This window comes from Ciona robusta, unplaced genomic scaffold (assembly GCF_009617815.1).
Source record: "Ciona robusta unplaced genomic scaffold, ASM961781v2 AP042744.1".
Classification (NCBI taxonomy): domain Eukaryota; kingdom Metazoa; phylum Chordata; class Ascidiacea; order Phlebobranchia; family Cionidae; genus Ciona; species Ciona robusta.
The window spans coordinates 223,171-249,350 of NW_028323123.1; the positions used below are offsets into that span (position 1 = coordinate 223,171).

Sequence of the window (26,180 nt, forward strand, 5' to 3'; positions counted from 1 at the left end):
GTTAGCTCAGTCGGTAGAGCGCTGGACTTTTAATCCAACGGTCAAGGGTTCAAGTCCCTATCGGGCTGTTTATATTTGTTGCTGCATTGAAACTTAACTCAACGTTAGAGAATAGCGTTTTGAAGCACCAACAAAGCCCGGTTAGCTCAGTCGGTAGAGCGTTGGCCTTTTAATTCAACGGACAAGGGATGTAATCCCTATCGGGCTGTTTATAATTGTTGTTCCATTTAAACTTAACTCAACGTTAGAGGAAAGCGTTTTTTTTCGTTTAGAGAACGATCTAACGTTGAGTTAAGTTTCAATGCATCAACAAATATAAACAGCCCGAAAAGGGACTTAAACCCTTGACCGTTGGATAAAAAGTCCAACGCTCTACCGACTGAGCTAACCGGGCTTTGTTGGTGCTTCAAAACGCTATCAAGTAACGTTCATTTAACTCTAAATGCAACAACAAATACCAACAGCCCGATAAGGGACTTGAACAATTGACCGTTGGATTAAAAGTCCAACGCTCTACCGACTGCGCTAACCGGGCTTTGTTGGTGCTTCAAAACGCTATCAAGTAACGTTGATTTAACTTTAAAGGCAAAAACAAATACCAACATCCCGATAAGGGTCTTGAACCCTTGACCGTTGGATTAAAAGTGCAACGCTCTACCGATTGAGCTAACCGGGCTCGGGATCGTGTTTCAAAACGTAACCTCTAACGTTAAGCTAAGTTTAAATGGAACAACAAATATAAACAGCCCGATAAGGGACTTGAACCCTTGACCGTTGGATTAAAAGTCCAACGCTCTACCGACTGAGCTAACCGGGCTCGGGATAGTGTTTCAAAACGCTATCCTCTAACGTTGAGTTAAGTTTAAATGCAACAACAAATATAAACACCCGAAAAGGGACTTAACCCTTGACCGTTGGATAAAAAGTCCAACGCTCTACCGACTGAGCTAACCGGGCTTTGTTGGTGCTTCAAAACGCTATCTCTAACGTTGAGTTAAGTTTCAATGCATCAACAAATATAAACAGCCCGAAAAGGGACTTAAACCCTTGACCGTTGGATAAAAAGTCCAACGCTCTACCGACTGAGCTAACCGGGCTTTGTTGGTGCTTCAAAACGCTATTCTAACGTTGATTAACTTAATGCAACAACAAATAAACAGCCCGAAAGGGACTTAAAATTGACCGTTGGATTAAAAGTCCAACGCTCTACCGACTGCGCTAACCGGGCTTTGTTGGTGCTTCAAAACGCTATCAAGTAACGTTGATTTAACTTAAAGGCAAAACAAATACCAACATCCCGATAAGGGTCTTGAACCCTTGACCGTTGGATTAAAAGTCAACGCTCTACCGATTGAGCTAACCGGGCTCGTTGGTGTTCAAAACGCTATCAAGTAACGTTGATTTAACTTTAAAGGCAAAACAAATACCAACAGCCCGATAAGGGTCTTGAACCCTTGACCGTTGGATTAAAAGTCCAACGCTCTACCGACTTGAGCTAACCGGGCTCGGGATCGTGTTTCAAAACGCTAACCTCTAACGTTGAGTAAGTTTAAATGCAACAACAAATATAAACAGCCCCGAAAAGGGACTTGAACCCTTGACCGTTGGATAAAAGTCAACGCTCTACCGACTGAGCTAACCGGGCTCGGGTGTGTTTCAAAACGCTATCCTCTAACGTTGAGTTAAGTTTAAATGCAACAACAATTATAAACACCCGAAGGGATTGACACCCTTGACCGTTGGATTAAAAACAACGCTCTACCGACTGAGCTAACCGGGCTTTGTTGGTGCTTCAAAACGCTATTCCTCTAACGTTGAGTTAAGTTTCAAAGGAACAACAATATAAACAGCCCGATAGGGACTTAACCCTTGACCGTTGGATTAAAAGGCCAACGCTCTACCGACTGAGCTAACCGGGCTCGGGCTGCTTTTAAAACGCTATTCTCTAACGTTGAGTTAAGTTTAAAGCAAAATATAAACAGCCCGATAAGGGACTTGAACCCTTGACCGTTGGATTAAAAGTCCAACGCTCTACCGACTGAGCTAACCGGGCTCGCTGTTCTTTTAAACCGCTATCCTCTAACGTTGAGTTAAGTTTAAAAGCAATAAAAATATAAACAGCCCGATAAGGGACTTGAACCATTGACCGTTGGATTAAAAGTCCAACGCTCTACCGACTGAGCTAACCGGGCTCTGGTGTTTCAAACCGCTATCCTCTAACGTTGAGTTAAGTTTAATGCAACAAAAATTATAAACAGCCCGATAAGGGACTATCCTCTAACGCTGAGTTAAGTTTAAATGCAACAACAAATATAAACAACCAGATAAGGGACTTGAACCATTGACCGTTGGATTAAAAGTCCAACGCTCTACCGACTGAGCTAACCGGGCTCGGGATAGTGTTTCAAAACGCTATCCTCTAACGTTGAGTTAAGTTTAAATGGAACAACAATTATAAACAGCCCGATAGGGATTACATCCCTTGTCCGTTGGTTTAAAAGGCCAACGCTCTACCGACTGAGCTAACCGGGCTTTGTTGGTGCTTCAAAACGCTATCCAGTAACGTTGATTAAAGTTTAAATGCAACAACAAATACCAACAGCCCGATAAGGGATTTGAACCCTTGACCGTTGGATTAAAAGTCCAACGCTCTACCTACTGAGCTAACCGGGCTCGGGCTCTTCTTTTATAACGGTATCCTCTAACGTTGAGTTAAGTTTAAAAGCAACAAAAAATACCAACAGCCCGATAAGGGACTTGAACCCTTGACCGTTGGATTAAAAGTCCAACTCTCTACCGACTGCGCTAACCGGGCTTTGTTAATGCTTCAAAACGCTATCAAGTAACGTTGATTTAACTTTAAAGGCAAAAACAAATACCAACATCCCGATAAGGGTCTTGAACCCTTGACCGTTGGATTAAAAGTCCAACGCTCTACCGACTGAGCTAACCGGGCTTTGTTGGTGCTTAAAAACGCTATCAAGTAACGTTGATTTAACTCTAAATGCAACAACAAATACCAACAGCCCGATAAGGGACTTGAACCCTTGACCGTTGGATTAAAAGTCCAACGCTCTACCGACTGCGCTAACCGGGCTTTTTTGGTGCTTCAAAACGCTATCAAGTAACGTTGATTTAACTTTAAAGGCAAAAACAAATACCAACATCCCGATAAGGGTCTTGAACCCTTGACCGTTGGATTAAAAGTCCAACGCTCTACCGATTGAGCTAACCGGGCTCGGGATCGTGTTTCAAAACGCTAACCTCTAACGTTAAGCTAAGTTTAAATGGAACAACAAATATAAACTGCCCGATAAGGGACTTGAACCCTTGACCGTTGGATTAAAAGTCCAACGCTCTACCGACTAACTAACCGGGCTCGGGATAGCGTTTCAAAACGCTATCCTCTAACGTTGAGTTAAGTTTAAATGGAACAACAATTATAAACAGCCCGATAGGGATTACATCCCTTGTCCGTTGGATTAAAAGGCCAACGCTCTACCGACTGAGCTAACCGGGCTTTGTTGGTGCTTCAAAACGCTATTCTCTAACGTTGAGTTAAGTTTCAATGCAACAACAAATATAAACAGCCCGATAAGGGACTTGAACCCTTGACCGTTGGATTAAAAGTCCAACGCTCTACCGACTGAGCTAACCGGGCTCGGGATAGTGTTTCAAAACGCTATCCTCTAACGTTGAGTTAAGTTTAAATGGAACAACAATGATAAACCCAACAAAGCCCGGTTAGCTCAGTCGGTAGAACGTTGGCCTTTTAATCCAACGGACAAGGGATGTAATCCCTATCGGGCTGTTTATAATTGTTGTTCCATTTAAACTTAACTCAACGTTAGAGGATAGCGTTTTGAAACACTATCCCGAGCCCGGTTAGCTCAGTCGGTAGAGCGTTGGACTTTTAATCCAACGGTCAAGGGTTCAAGTCCCTTATCGGGCTGTTTAAATTTGTTGTTGCATTGAAACTTAACTCAACGTTAGAGAATAGCGTTTTGAAGCACCAACAAAGCCCGGTTAGCTCAGTCGGTAGAGCGTTGGCCTTTTAATCCAACGGACAAGGGATGTAATCCCTATCGGGCTGTTTATAATTGTTGTTCCATTTAAACTTAACTCAACGTTAGAGGATAGCGTTTTGAAACGCTATCCCGAGCCCGGTTAGCTCAGTCGGTAGAGCGTTGGACTTTTAATCCAACGGTCAAGGGTTCAAGTCCCTTATCGGGCTGTTGGTATTTGTTGTTGCATTTAAAGTTAAATCAACGTTACTTGATAGCGTTTTGAAGCACCAACAAAGCCCGGTTAGCTCAGTCGGTAGAGCGTTGGACTTATAATCCAACAGTCAAGGGTTCAAGACCCTTATCGGGCTGTTTATATTTGTTGTTCCATTTAAACTTAGCTTAACGTTAGAGGATAGCGTTTTGAAACACGATCCCGAGCCCGGTTAGCTCAATCGGTAGAGCGTTGGACTTTTAATCCAACGGTCAAGGGTTCAAGACCCTTATCGGGATGTTGGTATTTGTTTTTGCCTTTAAAGTTAAATCAACGTTACTTGATAGCGTTTTGAAGCACCAACAAAGCCCGGTTAGCTCAGTCGGTAGAGCGTTGGACTTTTAATCCAACGGTCAAGGGTTCAAGTCCCTTATCGGGCTGTTGGTATTTGTTGTTGCATTTAGATTTAAATCAACGTTACTTGATAGCGTTTTGAAGCACCAACAAAGCCCGGTTAGCTCAGTCGGTAGAGCGTTGGACTTTTTATCCAACGGTCAAGGGTTTAAGTCCCTTTTCGGGCTGTTTATATTTGTTGTTGCATTGAAACTTAACTCAACGTTAGAGAATAGCGTTTTGAAGCACAAACAAAGCCCGGTTAGCTCAGTCGGTAGAGCGTTGGCCTTTTAATCCAACGGACAAGGGATGTAATCCCTATCGGGCTGTTTATATTGTTGTTCCATTTAAACTTAACTCAACGTTAGAGGATAGCGTTTTGAAACACTATCCCGAGCCCGGTTAGATGAGTCGGTAGAGCGTTGGACTTTTTATCCAACGGTCAAGGGTTTAAGTCCCTTTTCGGGCTGTTTATATTTGTTGTTGCATTGAAACTTAACTCAACGTTAGAGAATAGCGTTTTGAAGCACCAACAAAGCCCGGTTAGCTCAGTCGGTAGAGCGTTGGCCTTTTAATCCAACGGACAAGGGTGTAATCCCTATCGGGCTGTTTATAATTGTTGTTCCATTTAAACTTAACTCAACGTTAGAGGATAGCGTTTTGAAACACTATCCCGAGCCCGGTTAGCTCAGTCGGTAGAGCGTTGGACTTTTAATCCAACGGTCAAGGGTTCAAGTCCCTTATCGGGCTGTTGGTATTTGTTTTTGCATTTAAAGTTAAATCAACGTTACTTGATAGCGTTTTGAAGCACCAACAAAGCCCGGTTAGCTCAGTCGGTAGAGCGTTGGACTTTTTATCCAACGGTCAAGGGTTCAAGTCCATTTTCGGGCTGTTTATATTTGTTGTTGCATTGAAACTTAACTCAACGTTAGAGAATAGCGTTTTAAAGCACCAACAAAGCCCGGTTAGCTCAGTCGGTAGAGCGTTGGCCTTTTAATCCAACGGACAAGGGATGTAATCCCTAACGGGCTGTTTATAATTGTTGTTCCATTTAAACTTATCTCAACGTTAGAGGATAGCGTTTTGAAACACTATCCCGAGCCCGGTTAGCTCAGTCGGTAAAGCGTTGGACTTTTAATCCAACGGTCAAGGGTTCAAGTCCCTTATCGGGCTGTTGGTATTTGTTGTTGCATTTAAAGTTAAATCAACGTTACTTGATAGCGTTTTGAAGCACCAACAAAGCCCGGTTAGCTCAGTCGGTAGAGCGTTGGACTTTTAATCCAACGGTCAAGGGTTCAAGTCCCTTATCGGGCTGTTTATATTTGTTGTTCCATTTAAACTTAACTCAACGTTAGAGGTTAGCGTTTTGAAACACGATCCCGAGCCCGGTTAGCTCAGTCGGTAGAGCGTTGGACTTTTAATCCAACGGTCAAGGGTTCAAGTCCCTTATCGGGCTGTTGGTATTTGTTTTGCATTTAAAGTTAAATCAACGTTACTTGATAGCGTTTTGAAGCACCAACAAAGCCCGGTTAGCTCAGTCGGTAGAGCGTTGGACTTTTAATCCAACGGTCAAGGGTTCAAGTCCCTTATCGGGCTGTTGGTATTTGTTGTTGCATTTAAGTTAAATCAACGTTACTTATAGCGTTTTGAAGCACCAACAAAGCCCGGTTAGCTCAGTCGGTAGAGCGTTGGACTTTTTAATCCAACGGTCAAGGGTCAAGTCCCTTTTCGGGCTGTTTATATTTGTTGTTGCATTTAAACTTAACTCAACGTTAGAGATAGCGTTTTGAAGCACCAACAAAGCCCGGTTAGCTCAGTCGGTAGAGCGTTGGCCTTTTAATCCAACGGTCAAGGGTTAATCCCTATCGGGCTGTTTATAATTGTTGTTCCATTTAAACTTAACTCAACGTTAGAGGATAGCGTTTTGAAACACTATCCCGAGCCCGGTTAGCTCAGTCGGTAGAGCGTTGGACTTTTAATCCAACGGTCAAGGGTTCAAGTCCCTTATCGGGCTGTTGGTATTTGTTGTTGCATTGAAACTTAACTCAACGTTAGAGAATAGCGTTTTGAAGCACCAACAAAGCCCGGTTAGCTCAGTCGGTAGAGCGTTGGCCTTTAATCCAACGGACAAGGGATTAATCCCTATCGGGCTGTTTATAATTGTTGTTCCATTTAAACTTAACTCAACGTTAGAGGATAGCGTTTTGAAACACTATCCCGAGCCCGGTTAGCTCAGTCGGTAGAGCGTTGGACTTTTAATCCAACGGTCAAGGGTTCAAGTCCCTTATCTGGCTGTTGGTATTTGTTGTTGCATTTAAAGTTAAATCAACGTTACTTGATAGCGTTTTGATGCACCAACAAAGCCCGGTTAGCTCAGTCGGTAGAGCGTTGGACTTTTAATCCAACGGTCAAGGGTTCAAGTCCCTTATCGGGCTGTTTATATTTGTTGTTCCATTTAAACTTAGCTTATCGTTAGAGGTTAGCGTTTTGAAGCACCAACAAAGCCCGGTTAGCTCAGTCGGTAGAGCGTTGGCCTTTTAATCCAACGGACAAGGGATGTAATCCCTAACGGGCTGTTTATAATTGTTGTTCCATTTAAACTTAACTCAACGTTAGAGGATAGCGTTTTGAAACACTATCCCGAGCCCGGTTAGCTTAATCGGTAGAGCGTTGGTCTTTTAATCCAACGGTCAAGGGTTCAAGACCCTTATCGGGATGTTGGTATTTGTTTTTGCCTTTAAAGTTAAATCAACGTTACTTGATAGCGTTTTGAAGCACCAACAAAGCCCGGTTAGCGCAGTCGGTAGAGCGTTGGACTTTTAATCCAACGGTCAAGGGTTCAAGTCCCTTATCGGGCTGTTGGTATTTGTTGTTGCATTTAAGTTAAATCAACGTTACTTGATAGCGTTTTGAAGCACCAACAAAGCCCGGTTAGCTCAGTCGGTAGAGCGTTGGACTTTTAATCCAACGGTCAAGGGTTTAAGTCCCTTTCGGGCTGTTTATATTTGTTGTTGCATTTAAACTTAACTCAACGTTAGAGATAGCGTTTTGAAGCACCAACAAAGCCCGGTTAGCTCAGTCGGTAGAGCGTTGGCCTTTTAATCCAACGGACAAGGGTTAATCCCTTATCGGGCTGTTTATAATTGTTGTTCCATTTAAACTTAACTCAACGTTAGAGGATAGCGTTTTGAAACACATCAGCCCGGTTAGCTCAGTCGGTAGAGCGTTGGACTTTTAATCCAACGGCCAAGGGTTCAAGTCCCTTATCGGGCTGTTGGTATTTGTTGTTGCATTTAAAGTTAAATCAACGTTACTTGATAGCGTTTTGAAGCACCAACAAAGCCCGGTTAGCTCAGTCGGTAGAGCGTTGGACTTTTATCCAACGGTCAAGGGTTCAAGTCCCTTTTCGGGCTGTTTATATTTGTTGTTGCATTGAAACTTAACTCAACGTTAGAGAATAGCGTTTTGAAGCACCAACAAAGCCCGGTTAGCTCAGTCGGTAGAGCGTTGGCTTTTAATCCAACGGACAAGGGATGTAATCCCTAACGGGCTGTTTATAATTGTTGTTCCATTTAAACTTAACTCAACGTTAGAGGATAGCGTTTTGAAACACTATCCCGAGCCCGGTTAGCTCAGTCGGTAGAGCGTTGGACTTTTAATCCAACGGTCAAGGGTTCAAGTCCCTTATCGGGCTGTTTATTTGTTGTTGCATTTAAAGTTAAATCAACGTTACTTGATAGCGTTTTGAAGCACCAACAAAGCCCGGTTAGCTCAGTCGGTAGAGCGTTGGACTTTTTAATCCAACGGTCAAGGGTTCAAGTCCTTTTCGGGCTGTTTATATTTGTTGTTGCATTGAAACTTAACTCAACGTTAGAGAATAGCGTTTTGAAGCACCAACAAAGCCCGGTTAGCTCAGTCGGTAGAGCGTTGGCCTTTTAATCCAACGGACAAGGGATGTAATCCCTAACGGGCTGTTTATAATTGTTGTTCCATTTAAACTTAACTCAACGTTAGAGGATAGCGTTTTGAAACACTATCCCGAGCCCGGTTAGCTCAGTCGGTAGAGCGTTGGACTTTTAATCCAACGGTCAAGGGTTCAAGTCCCTTATCGGGCTGTTGGTATTTGTTGTTGCATTTAAAGTTAAATCAACGTTACTTGATAGCGTTTTGAAGCACCAACAAAGCCCGGTTAGCTCAGTCGGTAGAGCGTTGGACTTTTAATCCAACGGTCAAGGGTTCAAGTCCCTTATCGGGCTGTTGGTATTTGTTGTTGCATTTAAAGTTAAATCAACGTTACTTGATAGCGTTTTGAAGCACCAACAAAGCCCGGTTAGCTCAGTCGGTAGAGCGTTGGACTTTTAATCCAACGGTCAAGGGTTCAAGTCCCTTATCGGGCTGTTTATATTTGTTGTTCCATTTAAACTTAGCTTAACGTTAGAGGTTAGCGTTTTGAAACACGATCCCGAGCCCGGTTAGCTCAGTCGGTAGAGCGTTGGACTTTTAATCCAACGGTCAAGGGTTCAAGACCCTTATCGGGCTGTTGGTATTTGTTTTTGCCTTTAAAGTTAAATCAACGTTACTTGATAGCGTTTTGAAGCACCAACAAAGCCCGGTTAGCTCAGTCGGTAGAGCGTTGGACTTTTAATCCAACGGTCAAGGGTTCAAGTCCCTTATCGGGCTGTTGGTATTTGTTGTGCATTTAGAGTTAAATCAACGTTACTTGATAGCGTTTTGAAGCACCAACAAAGCCCGGTTAGCTCAGTCGGTAGAGCGTTGGACTTTTAATCCAACGGTCAAGGGTTTAAGTCCCTTTTCGGGCTGTTTATATTTGTTGTTGCATTGAAACTTAACTCAACGTTAGAGAATAGCGTTTTGAAGCACCAACAAAGCCCGGTTAGCTCAGTCGGTAGAGCGTTGGCCTTTTAATCCAACGGACAAGGGTTAATCCCTATCGGGCTGTTTATAATTGTTGTTCCATTTAAAATTAACTCAACGTTAGAGGATAGCGTTTTGAAACACTATCCCGAGCCCGGTTAGCTCAGTCGGTAGAGCGTTGGACTTTTAATCCAACGGCAAGGGTTCAAGTCCCTTATCGGGCTGTTGGTATTTGTTGTTGCATTTAAAGTTAAATCAACGTTACTTGATAGCGTTTTGAAGCACCAACAAAGCCCGGTTAGCTCAGTCGGTAGAGCGTTGGACTTTTTCCAACGGTCAAGGGTTCAAGTCCTTTTCGGGCTGTTTATATTTGTTGTTGCATTGAAACTTAACTCAACGTTAGAGAATAGCGTTTTGAAGCACCAACAAAGCCCGGTTAGCTCAGTCGGTAGAGCGTTGGCCTTTTAATCCAACGGACAAGGGATGTAATCCCTAACGGGCTGTTTATAATTGTTGTTCCATTTAAACTTAACTCAACGTTAGAGGATAGCGTTTTGAAACACTATCCCGAGCCCGGTTAGCTCAGTCGGTAGAGCGTTGGACTTTTAATCCAACGGTCAAGTGTTCAAGTCCCTTATCGGGCTGTTGGTATTTGTTGTTGCATTTAAAGTTAAATCAACGTTACTTGATAGCGTTTTGAAGCACCAACAAAGCCCGGTTAGCTCAGTCGGTAGAGCGTTGGACTTTTAATCCAACGGTCAAGGGTTCAAGTCCCTTATCGGGCTGTTTATATTTGTTGTTCCATTTAAACTTAGCTTAACGTTAGAGGTAGCGTTTTGAAACACGACCCGAGCCCGGTTAGCTCAGTCGGTAGAGCGTTGGACTTTTAATCCAACGGTCAAGGGTTCAAGACCCTTATCGGGATGTTGGTATTTGTTTTTGCCTTTAAAGTTAAATCAACGTTACTTGATAGCGTTTTGAAGCACCAACAAAGCCCGGTTAGCTCAGTCGGTAGAGCGTTGGACTTTTAATCCAACGGTCAAGGGTTCAAGTCCCTTATCGGGCTGTTGGTATTTGTTGTGCATTTAAGTTAAATCAACGTTACTTGATAGCGTTTTGAAGCACCAACAAAGCCCGGTTAGCTCAGTCGGTAGAGCGTTGGACTTTTATCCAACGGTCAAGGGTTTAAGTCCCTTTTCGGGCTGTTTATATTTGTTGTTGCATTGAAACTTAACTCAACGTTAGAGAATAGCGTTTTGAAGCACCAACAAAGCCCGGTTAGCTCAGTCGGTAGAGCGTTGGCCTTTTAATCCAACGGACAAGGGTGTAATCCCTATCGGGCTGTTTATATTTGTTGTTCCATTTAAACTTAACTCAACGTTAGAGGATAGCGTTTTGAAACACTAACCCGAGCCCGGTTAGCTCAGTCGGTAGAGCGTTGGACTTTTAATCCAACGGTCAAGGGTTCAAGTCCCTTATCGGGCTGTTTATATTTGTTGTTGCATTGAAACTTAACTCAACGTTAGAGGATAGCGTTTTGAAACACTATCCCGAGCCCGGTTAGCTCAGTCGGTAGAGCGTTGGACTTTTAATCCAACGGTCAAGGGTTCAAGTCCCTTATCGGGCTGTTTATATTTGTTGTTGCATTGAAACTTAACTCAACGTTAGAGAATAGCGTTTTGAAGCACCAACAAAGCCCGGTTAGCTCAGTTGGTAGAGCGTTGGCCTTTTAATCCAACGGACAAGGGTGTAATCCCTATCGGGCTGTTTATAATTGTTGTTCCATTTAAACTTAACTCAACGTTAGAGGATAGCGTTTTGAAACACTATCCCGAGCCCGGTTAGCTCAGTCGGTAGAGCGTTGGACTTTTAATCCAACGGTCAAGGGTTCAAGTCCCTTATCGGGCTGTTGGTATTTGTTGTTGCATTTAAAATTAAATCAACGTTACTTGATAGCGTTTTGAAGCACCAACAAAGCCCGGTTAGCTCAGTCGGTAGAGCGTTGGACTTTTTATCCAACGGTCAAGGGTTCAAGTTCCTTTTCGGGCTGTTTATATTTGTTGTTGCATTGAAACTTAACTCAACGTTAGAGAATAGCGTTTTGAAGCACCAACAAAGCCCGGTTAGCTCAGTCGGTAGAGCGTTGGCCTTTTAATCCAACGGACAAGATGTAATCCCTAACGGGCTGTTTATAATTGTTGTTCCATTTAAACTTAACTCAACGTTAGAGGATAGCGTTTTGAAACACTACCCGAGCCCGGTTAGCTCAGTCGGTAGAGCGTTGGACTTTTAATCCAACGGACAAGGGATGTAATCCCTAACGGGCTGTTTATAATTGTTGTTCCATTTAAAATTAACTCAACGTTAGAGATAGCGTTTTGAAACACTATCCCGAGCCCGGTTAGCTCAGTCGGTAGAGCGTTGGACTTTTAATCCAACGGCAAGGGTTCAAGTCCCTTATCGGGCTGTTGGTATTTGTTGTTGCATTTAAAGTTAAATCAACGTTACTTGATAGCGTTTTGAAGCACCAACAAAGCCCGGTTAGCTCAGTCGGTAGAGCGTTGGACTTTTAATCCAACGGTCAAGGGTTCAAGTCCTTTCGGGCTGTTTATATTTGTTGTTGCATTGAAACTTAACTCAACGTTAGAGAATAGCGTTTTGAAGCACCAACAAAGCCCGGTTAGCTCAGTCGGTAGAGCGTTGGCCTTTTAATCCAACGGTCAAGGGTTAATCCCTAACGGGCTGTTTATAATTGTTGTTCCATTTAAACTTAACTCAACGTTAGAGGATAGCGTTTTGAAACACATCCCGAGCCCGGTTAGCTCAGTCGGTAGAGCGTTGGACTTTTAATCCAACGGTCAAGGTTCAAGTCCCTTATCGGGCTGTTGGTATTTGTTGTTGCATTTAAAGTTAAATCAACGTTACTTGATAGCGTTTTGAAGCACCAACAAAGCCCGGTTAGCTCAGTCGGTAGAGCGTTGGACTTTTAATCCAACGGTCAAGGGTTCAAGTCCCTTATCGGGCTGTTTATATTTGTTGTTCCATTTAAACTTAACTTAACGTTAGAGGTAGCGTTTTGAAACACGACCCGAGCCCGGTTAGCTCAGTCGGTAGAGCGTTGGACTTTTAATCCAACGGTCAAGGGTTCAAGTCCCTTATCGGGCTGTTTATTTGTTTTTGCCTTTAAAGTTAAATCAACGTTAGATAGCGTTTTGAAGCACCAACAAAGCCCGGTTAGCTCAGTCGGTAGAGCGTTGGACTTTTAATCCAACGGTCAAGGGTTCAAGTCCCTTATCGGGCTGTTGGTATTTGTTGTGCATTTAGAGTTAAATCAACGTTAGATAGCGTTTTGAAGCACCAACAAAGCCCGGTTAGCTCAGTCGGTAGAGCGTTGGACTTTTATCCAACGGTCAAGGGTTTAAGTCCCTTTTCGGGCTGTTTATATTTGTTGTTGCATTGAAACTTAACTCAACGTTAGAGAATAGCGTTTTGAAGCACCAACAAAGCCCGGTTAGCTCAGTCGGTAGAGCGTTGGACCTTTTAATCCAACGGACAAGGGATGTAATCCCTATCGGGCTGTTTATATTGTTGTTCCATTTAAACTTAACTCAACGTTAGAGGATAGCGTTTTGAAACACTATCCCGAGCCCGGTTAGCTCAGTCGGTAGAGCGTTGGACTTTTAATCCAACGGTCAAGGGTTCAAGTCCCTTATCGGGCTGTTTATATTTGTTGTTGCATTGAAACTTAACTCAACGTTAGAGGATAGCGTTTTGAAACACTATCCCGAGCCCGGTTAGCTCAGTCGGTAGAGCGTTGGACTTTTAATCCAACGGTCAAGGGTTCAAGTCCCTTATCGGGCTGTTTATATTTGTTGTTGCATTGAAACTTAACTCAACGTTAGAGATAGCGTTTTGAAGCACCAACAAAGCCCGGTTAGCTCAGTCGGTAGAGCGTTGGCCTTTTAATCCAACGGACAAGGGTGTAATCCCTATCGGGCTGTTTATAATTGTTGTTCCATTTAAACTTAACTCAACGTTAGAGGATAGCGTTTTGAAACACTATCCCGAGCCCGGTTAGCTCAGTCGGTAGAGCGTTGGACTTTTAATCCAACGGTCAAGGGTTCAAGTCCCTTATCGGGCTGTTGGTATTTGTTGTTGCATTTAAAATTAAATCAACGTTACTTGATAGCGTTTTGAAGCACCAACAAAGCCCGGTTAGCTCAGTCGGTAGAGCGTTGGACTTTTAATCCAACGGTCAAGGGTTCAAGTCCTTTCGGGCTGTTTATATTTGTTGTTGCATTTAAACTTAACTCAACGTTAGAGATAGCGTTTTGAAGCACCAACAAAGCCCGGTTAGCTCAGTCGGTAGAGCGTTGGCTTTTAATCCAACGGTCAAGGTAATCCCTATCGGGCTGTTTATATTGTTGTTCCATTTAAACTTAACTCAACGTTAGAGGATAGCGTTTTGAAACACTACCCGAGCCCGGTTAGCTCAGTCGGTAGAGCGTTGGACTTTTAATCCAACGGTCAAGGGTTCAAGTCCCTTATCGGGCTGTTTATTTGTTGTTGCATTTAAAGTTAAATCAACGTTAGAATAGCGTTTTGAAGCACCAACAAAGCCCGGTTAGCTCAGTCGGTAGAGCGTTGGACTTTTAATCCAACGGTCAAGGGTTCAAGTCCCTTATCGGGCTGTTTATATTTGTTGTTCCATTTAAACTTAACTTAACGTTAGAGGTAGCGTTTTGAAACACGATCCCGAGCCCGGTTAGCTCAGTCGGTAGAGCGTTGGACTTTTAATCCAACGGTCAAGGGTTCAAGTCCCTTATCGGGCTGTTTATTTGTTTTTGCCTTTAAAGTTAACTCAACGTTAGATAGCGTTTTGAAGCACCAACAAAGCCCGGTTAGCTCAGTCGGTAGAGCGTTGGACTTTTTAATCCAACGGTCAAGGGTTCAATCCCTTCGGGCTGTTTATATTTGTTGTTGCATTTAAACTTAACTCAACGTTAGAGATAGCGTTTTGAAGCACCAACAAAGCCCGGTTAGCTCAGTCGGTAGAGCGTTGGACTTTTAATCCAACGGTCAAGGGTTCAAGTCCCTTATCGGGCTGTTTATTTGTTGTGCATTTAAGTTAAATCAACGTTACTTGATAGCGTTTTGAAGCACCAACAAAGCCCGGTTAGCTCAGTCGGTAGAGCGTTGGACTTTTAATCCAACGGTCAAGGGTTCAATCCCTTTCGGGCTGTTTATATTTGTTGTTGCATTTAAACTTAACTCAACGTTAGAGAATAGCGTTTTGAAGCACCAACAAAGCCCGGTTAGCTCAGTCGGTAGAGCGTTGGACTTTTAATCCAACGGACAAGGGTTAATCCCTATCGGGCTGTTTATAATTGTTGTTCCATTTAAACTTAACTCAACGTTAGAGGATAGCGTTTTGAAACACTATCAGCCCGGTTAGCTCAGTCGGTAGAGCGTTGGACTTTTAATCCAACGGTCAAGGGTTCAAGTCCCTTATCGGGCTGTTTTATTTGTTGTTGCATTTAAACTTAAATCAACGTTAGATAGCGTTTTGAAGCACCAACAAAGCCCGGTTAGCTCAGTCGGTAGAGCGTTGGACTTTTTAATCCAACGGTCAAGGGTTTAATCCCTTTCGGGCTGTTTATATTTGTTGTTGCATTTAAACTTAACTCAACGTTAGAGATAGCGTTTTGAAGCACCAACAAAGCCCGGTTAGCTCAGTCGGTAGAGCGTTGGCCTTTTAATCCAACGGTCAAGGGTGTAATCCCTATCGGGCTGTTTATATTGTTGTTCCATTTAAACTTAACTCAACGTTAGAGGATAGCGTTTTGAAACACACCAGCCCGGTTAGCTCAGTCGGTAGAGCGTTGGACTTTTAATCCAACGGTCAAGGGTTCAAGTCCCTTATCGGGCTGTTTATTTGTTGTTGCATTTAAAGTTAAATCAACGTTAGATAGCGTTTTGAAGCACCAACAAAGCCCGGTTAGCTCAGTCGGTAGAGCGTTGGACTTTTAATCCAACGGTCAAGGGTTCAAGTCCCTTATCGGGCTGTTTATATTTGTTGTTCCATTTAAACTTAACTTAACGTTAGAGGTAGCGTTTTGAAACACGATCCCGAGCCCGGTTAGCTCAGTCGGTAGAGCGTTGGACTTTTAATCCAACGGTCAAGGGTTCAAGTCCCTTATCGGGCTGTTTATTTGTTTTGCATTTAAAGTTAAATCAACGTTACTTGATAGCGTTTTGAAGCACCAACAAAGCCCGGTTAGCTCAGTCGGTAGAGCGTTGGACTTTTAATCCAACGGTCAAGGGTTCAAGTCCCTTATCGGGCTGTTTATTTGTTGTTGCATTTAAGTTAACTCAACGTTAGATAGCGTTTTGAAGCACCAACAAAGCCCGGTTAGCTCAGTCGGTAGAGCGTTGGACTTTTAATCCAACGGTCAAGGGTTTAAGTCCCTTTCGGGCTGTTTATATTGTTGTTGCATTGAAACTTAACTCAACGTTAGAGATAGCGTTTTGAAGCACCAACAAAGCCCGGTTAGCTCAGTCGGTAGAGCGTTGGCCTTTTAATCCAACGGACAAGGGTGTAATCCCTATCGGCTGTTTATAATTGTTGTTCCATTTAAACTTAACTCAACGTTAGAGGATAGCGTTTTGAAACACTATCCCGAGCCCGGTTAGCTCAGTCGGTAGAGCGTTGGACTTTTAATCCAACGGTCAAGGGTTCAAGTCCCTTATCGGGCTGTTTATTTGTTGTTGCATTTAAACTTAATCAACGTTAGATAGCGTTTTGAAGCACCAACAAAGCCCGGTTAGCTCAGTCGGTAGAGCGTTGGCTTTTAATCCAACGGACAAGGGTTCAATCCCTATCGGGCTGTTTATATTGTTGTTCCATTTAAACTTAACTCAACGTTAGAGGATAGCGTTTTGAAACACTATCCCGAGCCCGGTTAGCTCAGTCGGTAGAGCGTTGGACTTTTAATCCAACGGTCAAGGGTTCAAGTCCCTTATCGGGCTGTTGGTATTTGTTGTTGCATTTAAAGTTAAATCAACGTTACTTGATAGCGTTTTGAAGCACCAACAAAGCCCGGTTAGCTCAGTCGGTAGAGCGTTGGCTTTTAATCCAACGGACAAGGGATGTAATCCCTATCGGGCTGTTTATAATTGTTGTTCCATTTAAACTTAACTCAACGTTAGAGGTAGCGTTTTGAAACACGATCCCGAGCCCGGTTAGCTCAATCGGTAGAGCGTTGGACTTTTAATCCAACGGTCAAGGGTTCAAGACCCTTATCGGGATGTTGGTATTTGTTTTTGCCTTTAAAGTTAAATCAACGTTACTTGATAGCGTTTTGAAGCACCAACAAAGCCCGGTTAGCTCAGTCGGTAGAGCGTTGGACTTTTAATCCAACGGTCAAGGGTTCAAGTCCCTTATCGGGCTGTTGGTATTTGTTGTTGCATTTAAACTTAAATCAACGTTAGATAGCGTTTTGAAGCACCAACAAAGCCCGGTTAGCTCAGTCGGTAGAGCGTTGGACTTTTAATCCAACGGTCAAGGGTTTAAGTCCCTTTTCGGGCTGTTTATATTTGTTGTTGCATTGAAACTTAACTCAACGTTAGAGATAGCGTTTTGAAGCACCAACAAAGCCCGGTTAGCTCAGTCGGTAGAGCGTTGGCCTTTTAATCCAACGGACAAGGGTGTAATCCCTTATCGGGCTGTTTATATTGTTGTTCCATTTAAACTTAACTCAACGTTAGAGATAGCGTTTTGAAACACTATCCCGAGCCCGGTTAGCTCAGTCGGTAGAGCGTTGGACTTTTAATCCAACGGTCAAGGTTCAAGTCCCTTATCGGGCTGTTTATATTTGTTGTTGCATTGAAACTTAACTCAACGTTAGAGATAGCGTTTTGAAGCACCAACAAAGCCCGGTTAGCTCAGTCGGTAGAGCGTTGGCTTTTAATCCAACGGACAAGGTGTAATCCCTTATCGGGCTGTTTATATTGTTGTTCATTTAAACTTAACTCAACGTTAGAGGATAGCGTTTTGAAACACATCCGAGCCCGGTTAGCTCAGTCGGTAGAGCGTTGGACTTTTAATCCAACGGTAAAGGGTTCAAGTCCCTTATCGGGCTGTTTATTTGTTGTTGCATTTAAAGTTAACTCAACGTTAGATAGCGTTTTGAAGCACCAACAAAGCCCGGTTAGCTCAGTCGGTAGAGCGTTGGACTTTTAATCCAACGGTCAAGGGTTCAAGTCCCTTATCGGGCTGTTTATATTTGTTGTTCCATTTAAACTTAACTTAACGTTAGAGGATAGCGTTTTGAAACACGATCCCGAGCCCGGTTAGCTCAATCGGTAGAGCGTTGGACTTTTAATCCAACGGTCAAGGGTTCAAGACCCTTATCGGGATGTTGGTATTTGTTTTTGCCTTTAAAGTTAAATCAACGTTACTTGATAGCGTTTTGAAGCACCAACAAAGCCCGGTTAGCTCAGTCGGTAGAGCGTTGGACTTTTAATCCAACGGTCAAGGGTTCAAGTCCCTTATCGGGCTGTTGGTATTTGTTGTTGCATTTAGAGTTAAATCAACGTTACTTGATAGCGTTTTGAAGCACCAACAAAGCCCGGTTAGCTCAGTCGGTAGAGCGTTGGACTTTTAATCCAACGGTCAAGGGTTCAAGTCCCTTATCGGGCTGTATATTTGTTGTTGCATTTAAAGTTAAATCAACGTTACTTGATAGCGTTTTGAAGCACCAACAAAGCCCGGTTAGCTCAGTCGGTAGAGCGTTTTACTTTTAATCCAACGGTCAAGGGTTCAAGTCCCTTATCGGGCTGTAGGTATTTGTTGTTGCATTTAAAGTTAATCAACGTTACTTGATAGCGTTTTGAAGCACCAACAAAGCCCGGTTAGCTCAGTCGGTAGAGCGTTGGACTTTTAATCCAACGGTCAAGGGTTCAAGTCCCTTATCGGGCTGTTTATATATTCTTTTTTCAAGGGTTCAATCCCTTATCGGGCTGTTTATATTTGTTGTTCCATTTAAACTTAGCTTAACGTTAGAGGATAGCGTTTTGAAACACGATCCCGAGCCCGGTTAGCTCAATCGGTAGAGCGTTGGACTTTTAATCCAACGGTCAAGGGTTCAAGACCCTTATCGGGATGTTGGTATTTGTTTTTGCCTTTAAAGTTAAATCAACGTTACTTGATAGCGTTTTGAAGCACCAACAAAGCCCGGTTAGCTCAGTCGGTAGAGCGTTGGACTTTTAATCCAACGGTCAAGGGTTCAAGTCCCTTATCGGGCTGTTTATTTGTTGTTGCATTTAGTTTAAATCAACGTTACTTGATAGCGTTTTGAAGCACCAACAAAGCCCGGTTAGCTCAGTCGGTAGAGCGTTGGACTTTTATCCAACGGTCAAGGTTCAAGTCCCTTTTCGGGCTGTTTATATTGTTGTTGCATTTAAACTTAACTCAACGTTAGAGAATAGCGTTTTGAAGCACCAACAAAGCCCGGTTAGCTCAGTCGGTAGAGCGTTGGCCTTTTAATCCAACGGACAAGGGATGTAATCCCTATCGGGCTGTTTATATTGTTGTTCCATTTAAACTTAACTCAACGTTAGAGGATAGCGTTTTGAAAACTATCCCGAGCCCGGTTAGCTCAGTCGGTAGAGCGTTGGACTTTTAATCCAACGGTCAAGGGTTTAAGTCCCTTTTCGGGCTGTTTATATTTGTTGTTGCATTGAAACTTAACTCAACGTTAGAGAATAGCGTTTTGAAGCACCAACAAAGCCCGGTTAGCTCAGTCGGTAGAGCGTTGGCCTTTTAATCCAACGGACAAGGGATGTAATCCCTATCGGGCTGTTTATAATTGTTGTTCCATTTAAACTTAACTCAACGTTAGAGGATAGCGTTTTGAAACACTATCCCGAGCCCGGTTAGCTCAGTCGGTAGAGCGTTGGACCTTTTAATCCAACGGACAAGGGATTAATCCCTATCGGGCTGTTTATAATTGTTGTTCCATTTAAACTTAACTCAACGTTAGAGGATAGCGTTTTGAAACACTATCCCGAGCCCGGTTAGACTTTTAATCCAACGGTCAAGGGTTCAAGTCCCTTATCGGGTGTTTATATTTGTTGTTCCATTTAAACTTAGCTTAACGTTAGAGGATAGCGTTTTGAAACACGATCCCGAGCCCGGTTAGCTCAATCGGTAGAGCGTTGGACTTTTAATCCAACGGTCAAGGGTTCAAGTCCCTTATCGGGATGTTGGTATTTGTTTTGCCTTTAAAGTTAAATCAACGTTACTTGATAGCGTTTTGAAGCACCATCAAAGCCCGGTTAGCTCAGTCGGTAGAGCGTTGGACTTTTAATCCAACGGTCAAGGGTTCAAGTCCCTTATCGGGCTGTTTATATTTGTTGTTCCATTTAAACTTAACTTAACGTTAGAGGATAGCGTTTTGAAACACGATCCGAGCCCGGTTAGCTCAGTCGGTAGAGCGTTGGACTTTTAATCCAACGGTCAAGGGTTCAAGTCCCTTATCGGGCTGTTTATATTTGTTGTTGCATTGAAACTTAACTCAACGTTAGAGAATAGCGTTTTGAAGCACCAACAAAGCCCGGTTAGCTCAGTCGGTAGAGCGTTGGCTTTTAATCCAACGGACAAGGGATGTAATCCCTATCGGGCTGTTTATAATTGTTGTTCCATTTAAACTTAACTCAACGTTAGAGATAGCGTTTTGAAACACCAACAGCCCGGTTAGCTCAGTCGGTAGAGCGTTGGACTTTTAATCCAACGGTCAAGGGTTCAAGTCCCTTATCGGGCTGTTGGTATTTGTTGTTGCCATTTAAACTTAAATCAACGTTAGATAGCGTTTTGAAGCACCAACAGCCCGGTTAGCTCAGTCGGTAGAGCGTTGGCCTTTTAATCCAACGGACAAGGGTTAAGTCCCTATCGGGCTGTTTATATTGTTGTTCATTTAAACTTAACTCAACGTTAGAGATAGCGTTTTGAAACAACAAGCCCGGTTAGCTCAGTCGGTAGAGCGTTGGCTTTTAATCCAACGGACAAGGGTTCAATCCCTATCGGGCTGTTTATATTTGTTGCATTGAAACTTAACTCAACGTTAGAGAATAGCGTTTTGAAGCACCAACAAAGCCCGGTTAGCTCAGTCGGTAGAGCGTTGGTCATTTTAATCCAACGGACAAGGGATGTAATCCCTATCGGGCTGTTTATAATTGTTGTTCCATTTAAACATAACTCAACGTTAGAGGATAGCGTTTTGAAACACTATCCCGAGCCCGGTTAGCTCAGTCGGTAGAGCGTTGGACTTTTATCCAACGGTCAAGGGTTTTAAGTCCCTTTCGGGCTGTTTATATTTGTTGTTGCATTAAAACTTAACTCAACGTTAGAGAATAGCGTTTTGAAGCACCAACAAAGCCCGGTTAGCTCAGTCGGTAGAGCGTTGGCCTTTTAATCCAACGGGACAAGGGATGTAATCCCTATCGGGCTGTTTATAATTGTTGTTCCATTTAAACTTAACTCAACGTTAGAGGATAGCGTTTTGAAACACTATCCCGAGCCCGGTTAGCTCAGTCGGTAGAGCGTTGGACTTTTAATCCAACGGTCAAGGGTTCAAGTCCCTTATCGGGCTGTTTATATTGTTGTTGCATTTGAAACTTAACTCAACGTTAGAGATAGCGTTTTGAAGCACCAACAAAGCCCGGTTAGCTCAGTCGGTAGAGCGTTGGGCCTTTTAATCCAACGGACAAGGGATGTAATCCCTATCGGGCTGTTTATATTGTTGTTCCATTTAAACTTAACTCAACGTTAGAGGATAGCGTTTTGAAACACTATCCCGAGCCCGGTTAGCTCAGTCGGTAGAGCGTTGGACTTTTAATCCAACGGTCAAGGGTTCAAGTCCCTTATCGGGCTGTAGGTATTTGTTGTTGCATTTAAAGTTAAATCAACGTTACTTGATAGCGTTTTGAGCACCAACAAAGCCCGGTTAGCTCAGTCGGTAGAGCGTTGGACTTTTAATCCAACGGTCAAGGGTTCAAGTCCCTTATCGGGCTGTTTATATATTCTTTTAATCCAACGGTCAAGGGTTCAAGTCCCTTATCGGGCTGTTTATATTTGTTGTTCCATTTAAACTTAGCTTAACGTTAGAGGATAGCGTTTTGAAACACGATCCCGAGCCCGGTTAGCTCAGTCGGTAGAGCGTTGGACTTTTAATCCAACGGTCAAGGGTTCAAGTCCCTTATCGGGATGTTGGTATTTGTTTTTGCCTTTAAAGTTAAATCAACGTTACTTGATAGCGTTTTGAACCACCAACAAAGCCCGGTTAGCTCAGTCGGTAGAGCGTTGGACTTTTAATCCAACGGTCAAGGGTTCAAGTCCCTTATCGGGCTGTTGTATTTGTTGTTGCATTTAGTGTTAAATCAACGTTACTTGATAGCGTTTTGAAGCACCAACAAAGCCCGGTTAGCTCAGTCGGTAGAGCGTTGGACTTTTAATCCAACGGTCAAGGGTTCAAGTCCCTTATCGGCTTGGTATTTGTTGTTGCATTTAAAGTTAAATCAACGTTACTTGATAGCGTTTTGGAAGCACCAACAAAGCCCGGTTAGCTCAGTCGGTAGAGCGTTGGACTTTTAATCCAACGGTCAAGGGTTCAAGTCCCTTATCGGGCTGTTTATATATTGTTTTTCAACCAATTGTACTGTTTATATGTTGTTCCATTTAAACTTAGCAACGTTAGAGGATAGCGTTTTGAAACACTATCCCGAGCCCGGTTAGCTCAGTCGGTAGAGCGTTGGACTTTTAATCCAACGGTCAAGGGTTCAAGACCCTTATCGGGATGTTTGGTATTTGTTGTTGCATTTAAACTTAAATCAACGTTACTTGATAGCGTTTTGAAGCACCAACAAAGCCCGGTTAGCTCAGTCGGTAGAGCGTTGGACTTTTAATCCAACGGTCAAGGGTTCAAGTCCCTTATCGGGCTGTTTATTTGTTGTTGCATTTACTTAAATCAACGTTAGAGGATAGCGTTTTGAAGCACCAACAAAGCCCGGTTAGCTCAGTCGGTAGAGCGTTGGACTTTTTATCCAACGGTCAATGGTTTAAGTCCCTTTTCGGGCTGTTTATATTTGTTGTTGCATTTGAAACTTAATCAACGTTAGAGAATGCGTTTTGAAGCACCAACAAAGCCCGGTTAGCTCAGTCGGTAGAGCGTTGGGCTTTTAATCCAACGGACAAGGGATGTAATCCCTATCGGGCTGTTTATAATTGTTGTTCCATTTAAACTTAACTCAACGTTAGAGGATAGCGTTTTGAAATACTATCCCGAGCCCGGTTAGCTCAGTCGGTAGAGCGTTGGACTTTTTATCCAACGGTCAAGGGTTTAAGTCCCTTTTCGGGCTGTTTATATTTGTTGTTGCATTGAAACTTAACTCAACGTTAGAGAATAGCGTTTTGAAGCACCAACAAAGCCCGGTTAGCTCAGTCGGTAGAGCGTTGGCCTTTTAATCCAACGGACAAGGGATGTAATCCCTATCGGGCTGTTTATAATTGTTGTTCCATTTAAACTTAACTCAACGTTAGAGGATAGCGTTTTGAAACACTATCCCGAGCCCGGTTAGCTCAGTCGGTAGACCGTTGGCCTTTTAATCCAACGGACAAGGGATGTAATCCCTATCGGGCTGTTTATAATTGTTGTTCCATTTAAACTTAACTCAACGTTAGAGGATAGCGTTTTGAAACACTATCCCGAGCCGGTTAGACTTTTAATCCAACGGTCAATGGTTCAAGTCCCTTATCGGGTTGTTTATATTTGTTGTTCCATTTAAACTTAGCTTAACGTTAGAGGATAGCGTTTTGAAACACGATCCCGAGCCCGGTTAGCTCAATCGGTAGAGCGTTGGACTTTTAATCCAACGGTCAAGGGTTCAAGACCCTTATCGGGATGTTGGTATTTGTGTTTGCCTTTAAAGTTAAATCAACGTTACTTGATAGCGTTTTGAAGCACCATCAAAGCCCGGTTAGCTCAGTCGGTAGAGCGTTGGACTTTTAATCCAACGGTCAAGGGTTCAAGTCCCTTATCGGGCTGTTTATATTTGTTGTTCCATTTAAACTTAGCTTAACGTTAGAGGATAGCGTTTTGAAACACGATCCCGAGCCCGGTTAGCTCAGTCGGTAGAGCGTTGGACTTTTAATCCAACGGTCAAGGGTTCAAGTCCCTTATCGGGCTGTTTATATTTGTTGTTGCATTGAAACTTAACTCAACGTTAGAGAATAGCGTTTTGAAGCACCAACAAAGCCCGGTTAGCTCAGTCGGTAGAGCGTTGGCCTCGGTAGAGCGTTGGCCTTTTAATCCAACGGACAAGGGATGTAATCCCTATCGGGCTGTTTATAATTGTTGTTCCATTTAAACTTAACTCAACGTTAGAGGATAGCGTTTTGAAACACTATCCCGAGCCCGGTTAGCTCAGTCGGTAGAGCGTTGGACTTTTAATCAAGGGTTCAAGTTATCGGCTGTTTGTATTTGTTGTTGCATTTAAAGTTAAATCAGCGTTACTTGATAGCGTTTTGAAGCACCAACAAAGCCCGGTTAGCTCAGTCGGTAGAGCGTTGGCCTTTTAATCCAACGGACAAGGGAAGTAATCCCTATCGGGTTGTTTATAATTGTTGTTCCATTTAAACTTAACTCAACGTTAGAGGATAGCGTTTTGAAACACTATCCCGAGCCCGGTTAGCTCAGTAGGTAGAGCGTTGGACTTTTAATCCAACGGTCAAGGGTTCAAATCCCTTATCGGGCTGTTGCTATTTGTTGTTGCATTTAAACTTTAATCAACGTTACTGGATAGCGTTTTGAAGCACCAACAAAACCCGGTTAGCTCAGTCGGTAGAGCGTTGGCCTTTTAATCCAACGGACAAGGGATGTAATCCCTATCGGGCTGTTTATAATTGTTGTTCCATTTAAACTTAACTCAACGTTAGAGGATAGCGTTTTGAAACACTATCCCGAGCCCGGTTAGCTCAGTCGGTAGAGCGTTGGACTTTTAATCCAACGGTCAATGGTTCAAGTCCCTTATCTGGTTGTTTATATTTGTTGTTGCATTTAAACTTAACTCAGCGTTAGAGGATAGCGTTTTGAAACACGAGCCAGAGCCCGGTTAGCTCAGTCGGTAGACCGTTGGACTTTTAATCCAACGGTCAATGGTTCAAGTCCTTTATCGGGCTGTTTATATTTTTTGATGCTTTTAAACTTGACTCAACGTTAGATGATACCGTTTTAAAAGGAGAGACCGAGCTAGGTTAGCTCAGTCGGTAGACCGTTGGACTTTTAATCCAACGGTCAAGGGTTCAAGTCCCTTATCGGGCTGGTTATATTTGTTGTTGCATTTAAACTTAACTCAACGTTTAAGGATAGTCCCTTATCGGGATGTTTATATTTTGTGTTGCATTTAAACTTAACTCAACGTTAGAAGATAGCGTTTTGAAACACGAGCCAGAGCCCGGTTAGCTCAGTCGGTAGACCGTTGGACTTTCAATCCAACGGTCAATGGTTCAAGTCCCTTATCGGGCTGTTTATATTTTTTGTTGCTTTTAAACTTAACTCAACGTTAGAGGATACCGTTATAAAAGAACAGCCCGAGCCCGGTTAGCTCAGTCGGTAGAGCGTTGGACTTTTAATCCAACGGTCAAGGGTTCAAGTCCCTTATCGGGCTGGTTATATTTGTTGTTGCATTTAAACTTAACTCAACGTTAGAGGATAGTCCCTTATCGGGATGTTTATATTTTGTGTTGCATTTAAACTTAACTCAACGTTAGAAGATAGCGTATTGAAACACGAGCCAGAGCCCGGTTAGCTCAGTCGGTAGAGCGTTGGACTTTTAATCCAACGGTTTAGGGTTCAAGTCCCTTATCGGGCTGTTTATATTTGTCGCTGCATTGAAACTTAACTCAACGTTACAGAATAGCGTTTTGAAGCACCAACAAAGCCCGGTTAGCTCAGTCGGTAGAGCGTTGGCCTTTTAATCCAACGGACAAGGGATGTAATCCCTATCGGGCTGTTTATAATTGTTGTTCCATTTAAACTTAACTCAACGTTAGAGGATAGCGTTTTGAAACACTATCCCGAGCCCGGTTAGCTCAGTCGGTAGAGCGTTGGACTTTTAATCCAACGGTCAAGGGTTCAAGTCCCTTATCGGGCTGTTGGTATTTGTTGTTGCATTTAAAGTTAAATCAACGTTACTTGATAGCGTTTTGAAGCACCAACAAAGCCCGGTTAGCTCAGTCGGTAGAGCGTTGGACTTTTTATCCAACGGTCAAGGGTTCAAGTCCCTTTTCGGGCTGTTTATATTTGTTGTTGCATTGAAACTTAACTCAACGTTAGAGAATAGCGTTTTGAAGCACCAACAAAGCCCGGTTAGCTCAGTCGGTAGAGCGTTGGCCTTTTAATCCAACGGACAAGGGATGCAATCCCTATCGGGCTGTTTATAATTGTTGTTTCATTTAAACTTAACTCAACGTTAGAGGATAGCGTTTTGAAACACTATCCCGAGCCCGGTTAGCTCAGTCGGTGGAGCGTTGGACTTTTAATCCAACGGTCAAGTGTTCAAGTCCCTTATCGGGCTGTTGGTATTTGTTGTTGCATTTAAAGTTAAATCAACGTTACTTGATAGCGTTTTGAAGCACC

At 43.1% G+C, this 26,180-nt stretch overlaps 7 non-coding genes across 7 annotated transcripts; 4 read left to right on the forward strand and 3 right to left on the reverse strand.

The window, feature by feature from the left end:
* Window positions 1-744: 744 nt before the first annotated feature.
* Window positions 745-817, reverse strand: Trnak-uuu (transfer RNA lysine (anticodon UUU)). Its single transcript has one exon. It is a non-coding gene; the product is annotated as a tRNA-Lys (tRNA).
* Window positions 818-1,980: 1,163 nt separating this feature from the next.
* Window positions 1,981-2,053, reverse strand: Trnak-uuu (transfer RNA lysine (anticodon UUU)). The gene has a single exon. It is a non-coding gene; the product is annotated as a tRNA-Lys (tRNA).
* Window positions 2,054-3,588: 1,535 nt separating this feature from the next.
* On the reverse strand, window positions 3,589-3,661 carry Trnak-uuu (transfer RNA lysine (anticodon UUU)). The gene has a single exon. It is a non-coding gene; the product is annotated as a tRNA-Lys (tRNA).
* Window positions 3,662-4,302: 641 nt separating this feature from the next.
* Trnai-uau (transfer RNA isoleucine (anticodon UAU)) lies at window positions 4,303-4,375 on the forward strand. Its single transcript has one exon. It is a non-coding gene; the product is annotated as a tRNA-Ile (tRNA).
* Window positions 4,376-23,656: 19,281 nt separating this feature from the next.
* On the forward strand, window positions 23,657-23,729 carry Trnak-uuu (transfer RNA lysine (anticodon UUU)). The gene has a single exon. It is a non-coding gene; the product is annotated as a tRNA-Lys (tRNA).
* A 1,407-nt stretch (window positions 23,730-25,136) lies between these two features.
* Trnak-uuu (transfer RNA lysine (anticodon UUU)) lies at window positions 25,137-25,209 on the forward strand. The gene has a single exon. It is a non-coding gene; the product is annotated as a tRNA-Lys (tRNA).
* Window positions 25,210-25,622: 413 nt separating this feature from the next.
* Window positions 25,623-25,695, forward strand: Trnak-uuu (transfer RNA lysine (anticodon UUU)). Its single transcript has one exon. It is a non-coding gene; the product is annotated as a tRNA-Lys (tRNA).
* Window positions 25,696-26,180: the final 485 nt, after the last annotated feature.